We start from the raw sequence: 11,657 nt of genomic DNA, 5'->3' as shown, positions 1-11,657 counted from the left end.
CCACAGGCAGCTACCCGCTCCACCGGCATCTCCACACTTACTTTACGGGAATGTCCTTCCCTTCAATATCCAATGGCCATTAGAAGGAGCCGCCTGGCCGCATCGACAACAAAATTGAGCCCCACATAAGCTGAAAGGAAATCGTTGTATCCCTGCGTCCCTGCCTCGCAGCTCCCCCTGCCGGACTTTGGCTTGGGCTTTGGCTCAAATAACCTAAAAGGTCCAATCAACAGGTGTTCTGCAGCGTCCTGTCTGTCTCCCTGCCTCTCTGTGTGGTTCAATAACCTGCCCCAGAGCAGGAAGTCAGCAGAGGATGCTGCCACGCTGCTGTGTGCGTCGTAGAGCAAACCAAATGGCGAGAAATAAAACTGGAATAATTCAATAGGAGGCGTGGCGCACACAGCAAAGGGATGCGAATGTAGATGGCAGGGGGATTCGGTGGGGGAGGGGAGGGGAGGGGAGGGGAGTTGTTTCCGTGAGGCAGCTTCATTGCTTGCGTAATGAATGTCCTTAGCAGGCGAGGCACGTATCATGTTTTTTTTTTTTTTTTTGCTCGGGCAGCCGCCCCTTCTGTGTGTCCCCTGTGTGGGGAGTCGCACTGGCAAGGGCAGAACGTTGCCCATTAAAGTGCCAGTGCTTAGAGCCACCCGAAACCATATTCCAGCCACTGCCACTGCCACTGCCACTCATTTCAGTTAAGTTCATTTGGCAATTCAACACTTTCGTGGCACGCAGCTTGGGCAGCACCCGCTGGGCCCTGCCTCTCGTTTTGTCTTAATTTGCGTCGCCTTTTTCCGCTTATGCTCATAATAAATGCAAGAAATAAATAAATTCTCAAGACCCGCAGTCACCCCAAGCAGAAGAGCAGCAGCAGAGCCGAGAAAATGCCAAAAATATTTGCATGCAAATTCTTGACCTCCCCCAAAAGGCAACTGGAGGCAGGCAGGGAGCAAGGGGCAGCCCACAATTTGAGTAAATCTAATTGAAAACCCCTTGCCTCATGCATATTTATGAAGTTGCAGAAGGCAGAGGGGACAGGCAGCATCCTCCAAGCAACAGTTGCCGCTGCACCACTCCACATTGCGCATACGCCGCGTGTGCATAAGTTTGTGGCGCAGGCAGGAAAGCGACCCAAACAGCAGCTCTAACTTAATTGTCTCCACACAAAACAAAGGCGGGGAAGTGCCTGGCAACAAAGGCTAGTTTTTGGCTTCTGTCTGTTTGTTTCCTGCTCTCAGGCTCCAGCTTGAGGTGCGCTCCGCCTTAGTACCAATAAAAGACAGCAGGAATACGCTGCCAGTCCTCCCCCCCCTGGCCATGTGCTCCATGCTTATCGCGCTGACTTTTTGCTTCCGGTCTTATTTCTGGCCCTTTGGGCTCGCTCGCTGTCAGTCTGCCTGTCTGCCGTATAACAAATAGGTGCTGGGGCAGAGGCTCCCCGGCCAGCGTCCTGGCTCGTAAACAAATTGTTGCTGCGTGAGCATACGTCTCTGTGCTTGGCTCTCTCCAGGCTCTGTCTCTCTTCTGGGCATTGCGCATACGCCGTGTGTGCGTTAGTTTTGGCACTGCTGCCCCACTGTGCCTGGTTTTGGCTTTCCTTTTTTTATGTGTGTGCAAAACTGTGCTACTGGCCCGTATGACAGTGTCGGCAGGCAGCAGCAACAGCTGCTGGACGCACAGTTCATCGACAGTGCTCGTCTGGTTGGGTCCTTGGGTACGCGGCATTCCACGCACAGCAAATCGAACGGCAAAGGCAAAGCAATCCAAGCGCAGCAGCAGCAGCAGCAGCAACACAGGCAGAAGAAGCAGCATCAGTCAAAGCAGGAGCAAGGAGCCAGAAGGGAGCAACAGCAGCAGCAGCAAGGAGCCTCCCCAACTCCCTAGATATTGTGCCGTTTCCCTTTGCGATTGTGTGAATAGTTCGCGCTCGGTCCTGCCACTGGCTCCGTGTCTCTCGCTCCAGTGCAACCAGCTCCAACGGGTGCACAATCAGCGCTAGCCGGACGAATCCTTGCACAGGGATTTGCGCACCGCCCAGCGGCATAAAATGATAAGTAAGTCTCAGAAAAAACCTCATCTATCGGGTATCGGGGTGTATGCTAATAAATGCCTGCCACATAAATGTCATGCCGCACACTCGCTTGCCACACATGTTGCGGCTGTTGCATGAGCTTCTGTTTAATGCCACTTAATGTCCTTTCTATTTACTCGCCTCTCTCTCTGCCTGTGTGTGCTGCTGCCTGATGACTGCACAAAGCATTCACACAGGAGTAGGAGCAGGGGCAGGAGCAGGAGCTGTGTACTTGCCACTTGCCACTCAACAGTGTTGCGCGAGAAAAAAACAAGCAGCAGCAGCAGCAGCAAGGCAAAAACTGTTTCAATGCTCTCTGTATGCAAAAAACGGGCAAAAGTTTCCCCCTTTGGCCGACTAGCAAACAAAAAAAGTTGAGTTGAGTTGAGTTGAGCAACAGGAAGTACAAAAAAAAAGAAGGAAATAGCAAAAAATAAGTGAAACAACATTAATTTATGTGCTAAAAGCTGGGCCGGCCTTGAGCAACTTTCCACAGCCAGAGCGAGAGAGAGAGGGAGAGAGAGACAATGAAAATCAAACTGATAATGAGGATCATTGTGGCAGGCACGACACCGAGCAAACAGTCAGCTCATGTGCAACGTCTATTAGTGGGGACAAGAATTAAATTGGAAAAGTAATTAACAGTGGGGCGAAGGTTGCCCTCTCCCTTTTAGTGTCTGGCTGAAGGCGATAAAGAATTCGCAATTACAACTTATTTCCTCATTTCACGGAGATTTACGAGACCTTCGACTAAGCGAGTGATGAGTAAATCAACTCAAAAAAAAGTAAGCAAAAGAAAAGAAAAGCTGACAGCTTAACCAACCAGCAACACAGAGAAAAATTTCAACTGCGAGTGTGGGGGGGGGGGCAACGGAATTTGTCAGAGAAAAATATGACATTCTGTTTGCGGTGTTCCCTCGCAAAATGTCACGGGCTTAATGGGATGGTACACTGCCGCATACAAAGTATTAAAAACTAATTCGATAAGAGAAGAACTTACAAGCGCAGCGTGGCATTTCTCTGCGTGTAAATCCACATAAAATGTCGGGGCAAGACAGCGAGCAAAGTGCACTGCGAGAAAGATAAAGAAGGCGCAAAGAAAATCCATTACAAGACAGTCCAAGTGTATTTGAGTGGAGAAATTTACTCTAAATTTATTTTAGTCACTGCAGAAGTTTCTTGCAGTGTTGTTAAGCGTTCACTGATCTCGGTTTAAAATGGGTAAAGGGGACCCTAAAATGCTGTCAGGATGCGTGCCAGCGGCAGCCAGCAGCGAGAGAGAGAGAGAGAGACATGCTTTCCGCTCGAAGTTAATGAAACAATGCAGCGGTTTGCTTTAAGATATTCCCCCTCTAAGCCCACTACTCCCCCTGCAGTGCTGTGTGTGTGTAAATTTTACGAGTGTCGCTTTTGCTTTCAGCCTTTGTCGCTGCTGCTTTCGGCACACTTTTCTCCCTTTATTTTCCATTCCTTTCGCTCATTTGGATTTCCATTTTGCCATAGCTCTGCTTTTGGTTACTGGTGCTTCTGGTCCCTGTGGTTGTTCTTCTTGTACAATATCTGTGGCTGTGGCTGTGACTGTTCGCAATCGTCAGTGGCATGAAATTTCTTTGGGATTTACGCATATATTGTGATGGTCGCAACAGCCACCCCCCCTTGGGGTGGCAAGGGAAAGTCCAAAAACTCAATTGCGGTTCTTGCCTTGTTCCTTCTCCGCTTTTGGATATTATTTTTTAATTTAACTTTTATATTTTTGGGGAACGCCGCTTTCGCTCACTGGGGGCCGTTTACCTTTAAGCAGGGGCTGGGAGGCCAGTGTCTTTTGATTCTATAATTTGCTTCATTTTTGCATTTTTCCATTTTATTAAAATTAATTTAAATGTCCACTCGGATTCCATGTCTGAGTTCGTGCCTGTGTCTCCGTCGTAGTCCACTGGCTAAAGACAAACAAAAAGTTCGTGCAACAGGGTGAGGCAGGAACAACGACAATGGCCAACAATGTGGACAACGACATCAGCGGCTTATGTTAATGAGCACTTACAAGCTGTAATGATGGAATGGCAGGCAGGCTGGGCAGGCTGGGCAGTGGAGGACACAAAAGGACACTCTCGGGCAGGCAGCAAAAAAAGGTACACAAATCTCGAGCCAAAATTATGCAGCAGCAGCCTGCTCGTCCGATGTTTAATTAACACTTTAAGCCTTCAGGGAGCGTGTGGCAGAGAAAAGGGACACTTTACAGTTGCCACTGATGAGGTGGCAATCAAGCTGGCAGCCCAGCCACAGCCTGACAGCACCCAGCCCTCAGCTGTCACAGCTGCTCCCGCAATCCACAAGCCAATGACAGTCATATTTGTCATTTTATCAATACAAGTATCAGTCATATATGTGTTTGTAGGGATGTGGCACAATACGCATCAGTCATGCTGTCCTCATTGGACTTGTAGCTGGGACATCGCTCAATTTGTATATCCCTTTCTTCGCTTATTGGCGGCGGTTGCAATATTTCAACAGGCAAATGCCATGCCACGCCCCATAAGCCCCAAACTCAAACTCAGACCCAAGCCAGGAAACACTCAAGATACACCGAAAACCCACACCAAGGGAATCAGGCGGGCAGGCGGGCAGGCAGCTCACATTTGTCGCTCTGCTCCGCTCGCTTGTTGATGCCACTTTGTCATGTGTGCGACAAAGAAAATTGAAAATAGAAATCGTTTCCCCTCACCATTCACCACTCACTCTTCTCCTTCACCATCCATGCACACAATTCAAATTGTGAAGTTCTGTAGCCGAACAGGGTTGCTGGCGGCTGACACTCGTGTGTGAATAGTCGAGCAAAAGCGGCTAAAGGCTTCTGCTACTTTCTGCTTTTTTTATTTTTTTGGAAGCCGCTCGACGCTTCTGCAGATGAAGCAGCACCCCGCTGTACGTTGTGGGGCAGCCAAATAGAAATCTACTTTGTAGCCCCATAAGCAGACTTTGTTTCGTTAACTTCACTGCATGCCTTGGTTAATCATAAGTTTTATGAAGCAAATTAAGTGAGGTTAAAGGGTAAAACAGATTTTCCACAACTGCAACTTTGTATAAATGTTTGTTCTTCTTTTTTTTTGACATATTCCCTTTGCTAATCGCATTGAAAGTGCTGTCAGCCAGCGGCTTATAAAGAAATTCTTTGCATTTCAGCGGCTCTCACATCTTCCAGCTTCCATATCCCATCTGTGTTTGTAGCTGTCTATCTGCTGACATTTTCAAACGTTTCAAAAGTTACTCTCAGGCACTGTGACACGCATGCTGCCATTTGATACTTTCTCGCTTTTACTTCTCTCTTTAATGGGAAATGGTGCTGCACTTTTGTGTGTGTTTTCCGCTCGCTTTGCACCATGGAACCAAATGACTACTTTTTGTGACAAGAATTAATAACAATTGCTGGAAGCATTTCCAGCTAACTCTATTGCAATGAATTGGTGCCTTTGTTTGTCTGAATTATAATTAGTTCTTGGCGCATCTTAGGCTGCACTCTGACCACATTTTCGATTAGCTTAAGACACGTTTGGGCAGCCACAAGTGCATTAATCAGTGCTGCATGGCCATGCCCTTTTGTATACCTGACTGCTTCAATTTGGGATTGCTCGAGGCCTCGACTCCAATTCTTGTCTCGAACAAACTACAAAGTGTCTCTCGTGCCAGTGTTAAGGATAGTTTTCCCACAGTGCATTGATATTGTTGTCTGATATTCTCAAATTCCCCGTTCAAATCACGCACACACAATTGTTCATAGTGGCAACCAAAATGGACACCATTCATTGCAATGCCTTGCCATTGTCCGGCATTGTTTTTGCAGTTCGTTTTAGGAATGAAAATTGTTGTTCCATAGCACACATTTGTGGGCAATTTTGCAGTTTTTGCCAACGCTTGCCATTTGTTCGTTTGGGTGCTCTCTTTTTTATTCGCTTTTTTCTGTGACATTTCGTTATCCTTGGAGTGCTCTATTGGTCGCTTTATTTTTGCAGCAGCAATTTGCTGGGCTCCTTTCGGGTTTCGCTTTGCTTTCTGCTCTCTCTCCCCGTATATTTTGTATACGTGTTTTTTCTGTGCTCGGTTCAGCTGTGATTTATACCGGCAAATAGAAATTGTAATTGGTTTCGTTACCCCCGCCAGCCAGCAGCCCGAGCGGACCGCACTGGACCGACTGCGAGCTGCACTCGTTTGCCACTCAGGCGAGGGCTAATTACACGATTTTGCCACTAAAAGTGGATTTACGTTGTGGTGCAGCACTGGCAGCACTCCACACGCTCCTGCTGCTACAGTTTTTTGGGCAAGTTTTGTAATGCAATGAGACCGATAACGCAGCAATGTGTGTGTGGCATGGGCGCGGGCTTAGACATTTTGCGCAAAAGCAATTACAAATGCGACCAGCGACAGCCCACTGCTAGCTGCCAGTTCATGTCAAAGCTGACTTTGGCCACACATGCAATTAATAGCAGTGCGTTACAGCCGAAACCCCGCAGAGCGACACGTATTCCAGCCAACTGTTGACTCGCTTGGGGATGCATAAGTGGACACAAAAATCTGTTGGCCCAACTGCGTTGCTCAGTGAAAAGTCACGTAGCAACTGTTGGAAACACATCGTAAAACGTAAAACGTAAAACGTAAAACGTAAAACTTTGCGCTGCTCAACTCGCTTAAAATGCACATAAAACGCCTTGCCAATGGCAGTGGCAATGGCAGTGGAGGAAAAAAGGGTTTGTCAGTTCATGACACTCCGCTCCCACAGCTCTGCCACTGCCACTGCCACTGCCACTGCCCCCCTGCCCCCCTGCCCCGCTCGTTCGTACATAAAACGTTGTGTGCGTATGACGTGCAAATTTTCAAAGCTGTTTTCCCAGGGACAACTCACAAGTGGAGCAGAGTATAAAAAAAAAAAGAAGAGCGAAAAAAAAAGGGGCCAACGCATTATATTTTATGTTAGGGGAGTGTATGTGTATGTGTGTGTGTGTGTGTGTGTGTGTGTGTGTGTGTGTGTGTGTGTGTGGGGCAGGCATGCTAAAATTGCTGTGCAGTGATAATGAAGTTAATGCAGGGCGGCGAGGGGCCAGGAGCAAGAGAGAGCAATGAAAGTGTCTGCTTTGCTAACTGAAGTAGAAGGCAGAAGTGCACAGGCAGAATACATTTGTATGAGTAATTAACTAACACACACACACACACACACACACACACACACACACACACACACACTTCCCTCTCCCCAGCACCTGCTTTTACCGCTGAATAATTGAGGCTCGTGCAGAATGTGTAAATCCGAGCATGAAATTTGATTTGACTTTGGCTCACGCCTCCAGGCGCACGGCAAACGACTTTAAACTGCGCCAAAAAATGAAATCAAATTGTAAGCCACTGGAGCCATATATTTATGCATTGAAGCGGGAGCAAGTTTAATTATTTTCCTTCAAATAAACTCAAATAAAAGCACGCAAAAGTTCAGCTTATAAGCCAAAGTGTGCCAAAGCAATGCAATTTGCAAATGAAATTTGCCCATTAAGGCTGCAGTTTCGGGCTCATTTATGGCTATGTTATAATACAATTTTGTGTCTCTATTTAGTTGTAGTATTTAGTACACAAATCGATTGGATGAGCAGCAATTTGCGTGTGCTGCACACAGCTGCCATGGCAACCATTGCGAAAAAGCAAAGCAATTTGGCCAAGGATATTGTTTCCTCGGGATTTGTCCAACTTTCCCATTGAAAGTTAGTGCTGCCAAGCATTTGATTTTCGTTTCGATATCAGGTTGAGCATTGAGAAGGGTGTAGCTGCCAGTGCCAATTCAATTAACTTGTTTACCCACCGACTGACGGCTGAAGCCGCACGGCGGGTGGTGCCGTTCAGCGCGGCTTGTGACAAGTTAATTTGTTGCACACACCGCACCGTGCTTTAATATGCTGCCAAAACAGTGATCTCAACACAAGCAAAACCACACCTGGAGATATGTTTAAAAACAGACAAAAAACCAACACACAAATGGCCCTCATATGCAGATAGCCAAATGAAAATATTTCACTTGATTTTATGCAATTTTAATTAAACTCCCAGCCAAGCTCCCGACATTTCCGCTCTTTTTATGTTTGTTTGTTCTGCTTAACCTGTGCTGCGGTGGGTTTGTGTGTGGGGGGAATGTTTGCACCTGCGGCTAGGGCAAACAGCCAACACACACACACACAAACAGGCCCAACACCTGGTGCCAGCGGCTGCCGCAGGTGCACAAAATGGACTCCTAGAGGCGGATTAAGCGGCGTGCAGCACGGAAGGGAGGACGGAACTCAGGCCGGCGCTTATCAACAACGAGTCAGGACTCCGACCCCGAGCACGACGCATGGACACTCACTCACATTCAATCAAGCGGCTCCTTTGTCGCGTTTTAAAAATGATTCTGATTATCTCTGTGTGTGAGTTCACTCTCCTTCTGTGGCCTAACCACATGTTGCCACTTTTCTTCGTATTTGCCTTCGTCTCACTTTAATGTCTCTGCTGCTGTGCTGCTATCGCATGGAGCTATCCGTTTCCGGGCCCTAATCGATTTTGAGCTAAACGAAAGACCCACTGACAAAGCCAGCAACAGCATCTGCATCCTCTGGCAATGCCGTTGACAATGCCAAATTCCAGGAATACATCGGACAAGACGAGCGAAAGAGAAGTTTCTTTGAAGTTAAAAAACCACAGCTAAAAGGGGGAAGTGGATGTTGTGGCAGGGCTGGTGAATACATCGATACAGAGAGCGCCAAACATCTGTAGGTACTTTGATTAATTATCGCATCGGTATTCAGTGTAATTTAAAGTCGAAAGTTGAAGCTTTCTTAGGCCTAAAGTTCCCGGCGGTTGTCTTCTGTTGTTCATCAATCGGGGGGGCATACATTCACCATATGTTATCTTATTCATGGGTTATTCTATATTCTAGTCTGTAGCTTTTACATTTTACAAATGTAACCCCCTGCGGGCGACGCCCCTGCTCCGCTTATGCCTGTCCTTGCTGACTTTACTTTTTGGCAGTTTAAAGCGACAGAGAAACCCATTGATTTGCCCCAAGGCAAACGCAGACGTGGGTCTAATGGAAGAGTCAGAAACATTTGCCAGATTACGGATTGATTCACGGCTCTGACGCCATCGCCTCGGGCTGGGGGCAATGCAACTATTTATTTAGCCCGCAGTTAAGTTCTTCGAATCCAGCGAGGAGCTGGAGCTGTGTGCCTTGCAGCTGTCACAGTCAGTGGACCGGACCTTGGCTTGCAGTTGATTGAGTTCGTGTTCGTGTTCGTGTTCGTGTTATTATTGATTTGATTTTGCTATCGTCAATTTGCAGTTCCGCTGGCAGTGAATACATCATCGGGCTGTCAGTTTGCAGTCCGCCGAACACTCTTCCAAGTCTAATAAACTTTGAACAGGTGTTTGAATATTTCTCTGCACATAAATCAAAATGGGTTTTTGAACTACGCCGCTGGTTCGGGGTCGGGGTTCACTAAGCTCTGGCAGCTCCCGGCTTCATCTGCATTCTCCGTCTACCACTTGCCTCCTCTGAGCCTGTCTCATGTGTGGGTATGTGTGTGTGTGTGTGTGTGTGTGTGTGCAACCACAAATATTTTGAAGCGTTGGGGATGCGGCTGTGAATGGGGAATAGAACGACGACGACAGCGATGATGATGAAGATGGAGATGAAGATGGAGATGGAGGCGCATAAAACTTGTTGAATTATTCGGTTCTGGGACATGGACGTGGCTTTGGAAATTCTTTGGCTGCTTTCGCCAGTTACCCCTCGGAATTTTTTATTATTATTGCAAATTAAAAAAGTTTACATTGGCTTAACTATGAGAACGCCACGGCAGCAGGACCAGCCCGGAGCAGATCTGTGCCAGGCTCAACTATGTAAAAGCCAAGTTTGAGCTGAGAATGAATGAAGCTTGGGACCAACCGATTTGCAAAAGTATTTTCAACACAAAAAGTGTGAGTGCCACCCAAGGCAGGCGGCTGTCTCTCACCTGGATAACCCCAACCCGTACCCTGTCCCTCAACGCTGCGTATTAGCAAATGAAATTCCATTTTCACAGGTGGGCGTCTGCTGGTGATTATGAGCTGAGGACTTGCAGCCATCAAATTTAATGCACAACAAACCAAGGCAGCCAGCACAACTGGTTCTTCCCGCCTGCCTGCCTGCCTGCCTGTGGGCAGGACGACGCTCTGTTGGCGTTTGCCGGTGCCAGTGGTGTGTGGTCTCTGAGGTCAGCCAGGCGCACAGTTTGCTCCATAAGTGTGTGTCCGTGTCCAGCGGGGGGGTGTGGGATGTGTTTGTGCTTTAAAACTAAATGGAAAGCGAAAGCTTGGAGTTCTAGTCATTTATTTATTTTTGCCAACTCATTAGAAAAATTGAAATGTCCCCCAGCCCAGGCCAAAGGGTGGGGGATCGACATAAAAATGCCAAAATGGCAGAAATAAAAGGAAAAGCACGCGCGTCGAAAACGCAACAAAAAGAAAAAGGGAAGGTTTATTGATAGAGTGACTCGGCGGGGAATTGATGAAAAGGCATTGTCAAGGCCCTACTCTGGGCTTACAATGCTCGCAACTCGAAGAAATCGAGTATCCCGAGCTGTTATTCCATAGATGTGTGTGCATATGCACAGAGGCTTTGATCTATCTCTGGCACGGCCTCAACATGAATGGGGCCAGGAACTTGTCTAACAATTTGACGCTTTAATCCGTCCCTCAATGACGACAGACAGACAGTCGGAAAGGAGGAGAATGATGGGATGGCAAAACTGAAAAAAAACTCAAACAGCTCCAGTCTGTCTTCGCTTCAGTTCGCTCAGCCAAAAGCAAGCTGAGATTCATTCAAACTGCCATGGCTATCCACGTCTCATTCCTTCTCTATGTGTGGAGCTCTCAGCTGTGTGCTGGCTGTCTTTTATGTCTTTCATTTCTTTCTGGTGTCGTATTATGGTAATTCGCAACGAGTCCGATTAGAGGATCCACGAACATGTGGAAGAACGAGTTTCCCTTGCTACAGCTGAGCCTGCTCCCATTCTGTTTGTAACTGAATAAAAAAATCTATTATATACTTATTATTAAACTAATCAGCATGCAAAGGCAAAGGATTAAATTAAATCATTTAAAACTGATTGTTGTCTGAAAAGAGCTCAGAGTCGGGCCAGAAAAGACTTCACATTCTGGTTTGTTTAAGGTGCAATTGCTTTTGCTTCTCGCTGTTGGTCCTGGCAAATGAGCTGGCCAATGAGTGCCAGTGGGACGCTGGGACCAACTGGAATGATGCGCTCTGTGTCGCATCTGCCACAAGCTGACACTGAACTGGCAGCTGCTCTTGACCAGAGCAAGCCAGATGGGGTGGAAGCAGATTGCTTCAGGATTGCAGTCCACAGTCTCTTTGCCTTAGTTGTCTGTGTGCTGATTTGCCACTTGAGACCTGTGTGCCCGGCCATAATTTAATATCATGCGAAATGAGTTTATGGCAATTGCAATTTTATTTGCATGGCCAGCACTCAAACCTCAATGAACACCGACTTACATACACAGGGACATGTGCATGGCCAGA

Source organism: Drosophila guanche, unplaced genomic scaffold (assembly GCF_900245975.1).
Source record: "Drosophila guanche unplaced genomic scaffold, DGUA_6, whole genome shotgun sequence".
In the NCBI taxonomy this organism is placed as follows: domain Eukaryota; kingdom Metazoa; phylum Arthropoda; class Insecta; order Diptera; family Drosophilidae; genus Drosophila; species Drosophila guanche.
Note: the sequence above shows the minus strand (reverse complement) of the source record.